The sequence below is a fragment of the Gymnoscopelus microlampas genome (genome assembly GCF_963454915.1).
Source record: "Gymnoscopelus microlampas genome assembly, chromosome: 1".
In the NCBI taxonomy this organism is placed as follows: Eukaryota; Metazoa; Chordata; class Actinopteri; order Myctophiformes; family Myctophidae; genus Gymnoscopelus; species Gymnoscopelus microlampas.
Window position 1 is genome coordinate 33,182,441 of NC_139962.1, and position 7,632 is coordinate 33,190,072.

A 7,632-nucleotide genomic window follows, 5' to 3' on the forward strand; every position below is an offset into this window, starting at 1 on the left:
GACCCCACTTTGAGAACCCCTGCATTAGACCACCATAACTCTGAGAGTTACGGGTCCATTTGGTTCCATTTGTACACTCAGAGTTACAACCACACAACTACACACACCTAACTATCCATAATTTATCTGGGGACCCCCTGGTAACCCCTCAAAGGACCCCTGGGGTCCCGGACTCCACTTTGAGAAGCACTGCTTTAAAGGGATAGTTCACCCCCAAAATGACTTTTTTTCTCGAGATTAGTCACCTTGAATTCATTACAGATTTGAATTCATGGATATTTTTTTGTTTTTGTCAGATTCCTAAGCCAATAATTTGATGACCAGTTCCGGTAGGACACACAAAGAGTCTCCTTTGTGTCTCCTACCGGAACCACTGTTCATCAAATTATTGGCTGAGGAATGCAACAAAAACAAAAAATGATCCATAAATTCAAGTCTCCATGGGGTGACTAATCGATAGAAAATAAGTTATGTTTTGTTTTGGGTGAACTATCCCTTTAACGGGAAGAAACCTTGAACAGAACCTGGTTCTAGGTGGGCAGCCATCTGCCTTGACTGGTTGGAGAGAGAGAGAGAGAGAGAGAGAGAGAGAGGGGGGGGGGCAGAGATGTACAGCAAGTAGTAATAGTAATAGCTCAGATAGCACATGGGGAGAGTGACATGTGACCACGTGAGTCTGTCACTATCATTCATAGAAAGCATAGCTGGCATGGTGGAGAGCGTATGGGTTTATGCATGCATGCAGGCGTGCGCATGTGTGTGTGTGTGTGTGTGTGTGTGTGTGTGTGTGTGTGTGTGTGTGTGTGTGTGTGTGTGTGTGTGTGTGTGTGTGTGTGTGTGTGTGTGTGTGTGTGTGTGTGTGTGTGTGTGTGTGTGTGTGTGTGTGTGTGTGTGTTTGTGTGTGTGTGTGTGCCGGGTACATGTGAGTTAGTGTACATTTTCACTTGCATACGGTATGAGTGCATACTGTACATGTGCTGGCTGGGGGTGTGTCCTATTCATCATCCATTATTAAAAGGTTTCAATCCCTATTCCCCCTCCCCCAAACCCTGTCTGTGAGCTCAGATGTTATAGATGTCTGTGAGCTCAGATGTTATAGATCGAGATCTGCAAACACACCCGTGTGTGTGTGTGTGTGTGTGTGTGTGTGTGTGTGTGTGTGTGTGTGTGTGTGTGTGTGTGTGTGTGTGTGTGTGTGTGTGTGTGTGTGTGTGTGTGTGTGTGTGTGTGTGTGTGTGTGTGTGTGTGTGTGTGTGCGTGCGTGCGTGCGTGCGTGCGTGCGTGTGTGTGTGTGCACACAGGTCACACAGTTGAGTAGTGAAAGTAGCATTAGGGTCAAGCCCTGTGGTTTGGCTGACTTGACCTGTATGACATGACAAACAAGAGATTAACCACTTAAAACCCTGTATACTTAGTTGACTGGAGTCCCCCAGGTCTCTATATTAGGCAGGCTGCTGTTTTTACTCAACACTAACCGAAAATAGCTGATCTACTGTCAGTGGTGGAAAGTAACTAAGTACATGTACTTAAGTACTGTACTTAAGTACAATTTTGAGTTACTTTTTACTTTACTAAAGTTGTAATACTACTTCTACTCCAGTACATCTCAGAGGCAAATATTGTAGGCTACTTTTACTCCACTACAATTATTTGAAAACTTCAGTTACTAGTTACTTTGCAGATATAAATTACTATATTATAAAACATACATATGCACTATCCAGGTATTACTTTAACCATCTGTTCCATCTGTTCCACTTCCATTATAGTGCTGCTGACGTACACTGCTTGGCTCGAGCGAGTCGTGGTGGGCGGGGTCTGGCTTTCAGAATGCAGAAGTGTTCTGTGGCGGTATGAATAGGCTTACAGCAGCCATATTGGAAAGACATTGCTTATGTCCTTCACAGGTGTTACCAATGATGCTAATTAGGTCCATTCTGGCCAAACAGAGCCAGGCTGCTGATATTGTGCATGTTGGCTCCCTGGAAGCACTCTGCTACACCAGTGGGTCTCAAAGTGTGGTCCCTCATGGTTCCTTGCGGGGGTTCCAAATGGCCCCTTACGGATGTGTAAACAAACAAATGGATGTTTTGGCCCGGAATTTACATTTGCTTTTACTACCTTAGTAAACATAACCACTTTCATAAAAACAATATGTTTTCAATCGCTAGTTTAAAGTCATTGTGATATGCGTTAAGTGAATTATGGTCCGATTATTTTAAAAATGAATGATAAAGTAGGGTATGCTTCCCGGGCTTCTATTGGTTCCACCAAGTGAAGAAGACCCGCCCTCGCTGCGGCTGCAGCCAACAGTCGTTTCGGGTTTCTTTTCTGGACTGGAAGTTCAAAGATGTCGTGTTTGAATTCGCCGAAAATGTGGCTTAAAAACGGGTCTGTAGAAACCACTCCCTTCGTCCATATTTCTTACAGTCTATGGGTGTCCCCCACGTTGACAACCAGGTTGTCAAGGAGACCTAATCATCATCCACTTCCAGCCCTTGGTGTCCTGGCAAACATCCTCAATGTTAGTTACCTTCACTGAACCTCTGTGAGTTCAACTAACTGTGAGGCAGACAGGATCACTGGAGGAAGAAGTAAAAGGCCTGTGTTCTACATTTTACTGGAGAAAAAGTACAAAAGCATTAGCATCACAAAATACTTGCAGTACCAAAGTAAAAGTATTCCAGTTTTAAAAAATAATAATATATATATATATATAGAAGCTACGAGCTCGCAATACATCGCAATACAACACGTTGAGCTTGTAAATCAGCTATTTTCAAATAAACAAAGTATAAAATAGGGTTTAAGTGGTTAAAGTTTTACATTAATAATCTAAATCCAAAAAGTGAAAGAACCTAAAAGCTGTGCTCAAGTACAGTACTTGAGTAAATGTACTTAGGTACTTTCCACCACTGCCATGGATGTATAAAGAAAGCTCTTAACCCTCTGGTACCATACCCAAGGCGTGGCTTATGTCCTATGTGCGTCATTGTGGCTCCTCCCTCATGGAGTCACATGTTCACTGGTCCCAGGAGCTTCACATGGACAGGCAGAGCCACTAGCCAATCACACCTCAATCTCTGATGACCATGTATCAGCATCTGAACTGCTGACAGCAGAGTGTGTGTGTGTGTGTGTGTGTGTGTGTGTGTGTGTGTGTGTGTGTGTGTGTGTGTGTGTGTGTGTGTGTGTGTGTTAGTGTGCGAGCGCGTGCGTGCGTGCGTGCTCTCGCGCACGTGAGCGCACACCACTATTTTGCTGCAGGTCCTTACTACGAACATGTGACTCCAGATATATTTCAACACAGTTACATAACCCTCTCTCTCTCCCCCCTTTGCTACTCTCTCACTCTCTCTCTCTCCCTCCCTCTCTTTCTCCCTCCCTCCTGCTCTCTCTCTCTCTCTCTCTCTCTCTCTCTCTCTCTCTCTCTCTCTCTCTCTCTCTCTCTCTCTCTCTCTCTCTCTCTCTCTCTCTCCACCTCCACTCCTATCTCTCTCCTTCTACTCCCCCCCTCTCTGCATAATGACATGGTTGTCACATGATACCACAGAGTGACTGACATTAACCAAATAATGACACCTTTGTTCTTTTAAATTACACTATTCAGTCATTTAGTGAATTACCGTAATACAATATAATTGGCAGAGGATTATGAAATAGGTGTGTATTTCAGGTGTGGGAAATGTTCAGAAACATGTTATATTTGCGTATACTTGTGTTCTGGTGACAACACAAAGAGAAGCCTTCAGGGGACATTAGCTGGGTGATTAACTGTGTTATGAATTACAGTCAGAATGTTTCATGTTCAATAACAATAATTCATGTCTTTACATCTCTAGCTCTCCCTTTAGCACCATAACGTCTGGTACTGTATCACTTCAAAGTCTTAAATAAAGCCTTGTCTGCCCCACTGCTAGTTTAACTAAGCAACTTCAGTGTTAAAACAAACATGCAGTAGTGGAAGAATTGCTCAGATATTTCACTTAAGTAAAAGTAGCAATACCACAATGTAGAAACATTACAAGTAAAAGGCCTGTGTTGAAAATGTTACTTGAGTAAAAGTACAAAAGTATTGGCATCAAAATATACTTAAAGGTAGGGTAAGTGATATTTTTTGGTTAAAACAAAAAGTATTTTGTTAAAAGGTTAAAACACTATATTCTGATAGTAATCATTGCTATAGAGTGTTTGTTCAGTAACAGATGTCTCCATGTCTCTCCAGCTCTTATAATAAACAGAAAATACATTTTTCGGTAGGTGTCAAAATCTCAGCCAATCAGGAGAAAGTACCCATTTTTAAGCTTAATTTGTATAGTGTTCCAGTTCAAATTTTGCCTGCTCATTTCTTAGTGTCATCACTTCCAATTTCACATGTTTAATCTGTATCCTGATTGAGTTCTCTATCCTGATTGGATAAAATTGGAAATGAAACTGAAACTGAAACGAAAATGCATTTTCTGTTTAATAAAGAGGTGGAGAGACAAGGAGACTCCTAATACTGAACAAACACTCAATAGCAATGAGTACTATCAGAATATAGAGCTATTTAACACTTATTTTAACCAAAACAAATCACTTACCCTACCTTTAAAGTACCAAAAGTAAAACACGTTGTGAGCTTGTAGATCGGCTATTTTCAAATAGCCTATGTATAAAATAGGGCTAAAGTGGTTAATGTATGTTTTATAATATAATAATTTATATCTGCAAAGTAACTAGTAACTAAAGTTTAAAAATAATTGTAGTTGTGTGTTTGCCTTTGAGATGTAGTGGAAGTAAAAGTATTGAAAATTGGAAATATTCCAGTAAAGTAAAAATACTTAATACTTAAGTACAGTACTTGAGTACATGTACTTAGTTACTTTCCACCACTGACAGTAGATCACCACTGCAAACATGCCCTGAAAATGCACGCAGATCACCCATCTGACCACTGAACGGCCATTTGGCTGCTGTGTTCAGTGGTCAGATCATGGTTGGGCCGCGAACAAGTGGGCCCTAATCAAGAAAAGGTTGGGAACCACCGGTTTAATTTAAATCTCATGAGTATGGTGTTCAATTATGAAACATCTGGTTTGTATATGAAGCCTTGATATGACTGGTGCCCTTCCAGTGCTAACCAAATGAATCATTTATGAATAGTAAATGTTAAATTGTTTGTGCGGTCATTAATAATTCAAAGTTACAACATTGCATTACATAAGTGATACAAGGTTTATCTGACTGAGCATTTGAAGAGTCTTGAGAAATGATGATGGCGTTTTATTTTTTGCTGTGTCTTTAACACAAAATCCTAAGGATAATTACAAAATATGATCAAGTAAACACAGCAGGAAACCAAATGGGAAAGTCTGTTTTTCAGTGATGGGAAAGATATCAGCACGTCTCTTTGAAATGTGAAAGTCGGAGTTGAAAGTCGGTATAGATGAAAGAGAAGTGGTCCCACACACTGTTTCACTTACACATTTATTTAATAGAGAACAACGTTTCGGTCAATCTGACCTTCATCACGTAATCCCTGTGAGTGATACCTGATGAAGGTCATGTTGACCGAAACGTTGTTCTCCATTAAATAAACAAGTGAAGTTTGGAAGCGAAAACAGCGTGTTATTAATGTGCGTGGGCTCTTGTCTGCTACGCCTAGATGTGCAAAAGAACTTTATCTATAGAGTTGAAAGTCAACAGTTATTGGTCCAATCCTCTGCTAGTATTGACAGGAAATGTTGAATCACTTTGGTGACCTGTCACAGTGAGCCCTGACCGAAGCTGGTGCACATCAAAGAGAGCCTAAGTACTGTAATAAGCATTACAGTGCACAGTGTAGTGGTGCTGTACTGTAATAAGCACTGAACAGATTGTCATCAGTTCGTTTAAACATAAAGCAAGGCCATATTAACCCAACACTGCTAACAAAAGGCATGTCATAAGGCAGGAATGCCACTTCAAATACTTCTTTTGAATTAGGGGTGCAATATTTAATTGAAGTAATTGATTTAATCCATTATAGAAACAAAATTGATTCTTAGATTTTTCTTCTACAGTAGTGAAAATAGCAGATCCACAAGCTCACGACATGTCGCAAGTCGCAACGCCTTGTGAGATTGTCGATCGGCTGTCGTCACAGTCACTGTAGTATTTGCACGGTACTGCTGTACGGCAAAGTATAAAATAGGGCTTAAGGGGTCAGACTAATCGATGTAGTCAAGTATAAAAATATTTTTAATCTGTTCATGCTGATTCACTGATGGATAAGAAATGCATTAAAACGTGCTTCTCGATCATTTGATTAATCAAAAGATTAATCACAAAAAAACGAGGGAGCCTTTGTCTGCCAATGAGTATTGTCTCAGCATGAAAAGAACAGATGGTGAAGATGGCTAAGAAGTAGATTATGAACCCTTGAAAGCCAACTGCAGTTCACTTTACAAATGTTTACACAGCACAACGACCCCCATTTTGTTCCATACTGATGTACAGTAAGCATTATGGTTCACTTGACTCCTTTTAAAAACACATCTGCTTTCGGTATGTGATACTGTATACTGCATGTGATACTGTACACTGCATTTCCTGAGAAATGGGAAGTTTGTGTTGCTTTTAAGGCTAGACTATGCCTCCATAATATTTACAAATGTAATATTATGTAGCAGACTGTAGCCTAATTTGTCTGTTTTTGCAGTCAGTTCAAACAAAGGGTCATGGATCATATGACTAGCATAGCTTACAGTATGTCCTACACAGGATGTAAGACCATTTAGGCAACTCCCTCCATCTCCCTATAACAAATCAGCCCGTCTCAAACACGCCTGACTTCTCTCATTGCAATAAATTTCAGCTTTATAGCAATTCCAGGAAACTACAGGGTCATGGTGTGATTAATGTTTGCTCAGTGATTTGCTTTAGCCTTTTATAGCCTTTAGTAAGGATCCTGAGACCTGAAACTGCCCAATAAAGTACACTACAATGCCTCAGATTAGGCTACAGAGAATGAGACACATGGTTCTTTTACATGTGCGGCTTGATTCAAATCAGCTTTCAAAGTTCTAATCTAGGCTTTGAAAGACGACCTGCATCAACAGAATCAGACTGAATCACACACTTTGATTGAGGCTTTATTTGTTAAACCTCTATAAGTCGTATAGGCCTAGCAAAGGCGCAAGCAATCTATTTCTATAGTGTTGATCAGTAGCAGAGTTCAAAGTAGCTTTACTACAATTTCCAGTCGTTAAACAATTTTAAATAAACAAGTAGCTTTTGTGTAGTGGTTCGGGTCGCTATGCAGCCCTCACATCTAGAGTTCGAGACGCTACGAGGCCCTCACACCTACGTCGCACCACCAATCCAACTGATATGCCCATTTATGGAGATATCTGTCAGTCCCTGTCCCTTCTATGCCCAAATATGGAGACGTCTTTATCTGTCAGTCCTTGGTGACATGAGCATGATATCAGAGGTCCGCCGATCCTCCCTTACGGCAATTTTAGGATATTGTTAAAGGTAGGGTAAGTGATATGTTTTAGTTGAAATAAGTGTTAAATTGCTTTATATTCTGATAGTACTCATTGATGTGTGTTCAGTGACAGGGGTCTCCCCGTCCCTCCAGCTCTTGATTAAACAGAAAATGCATTT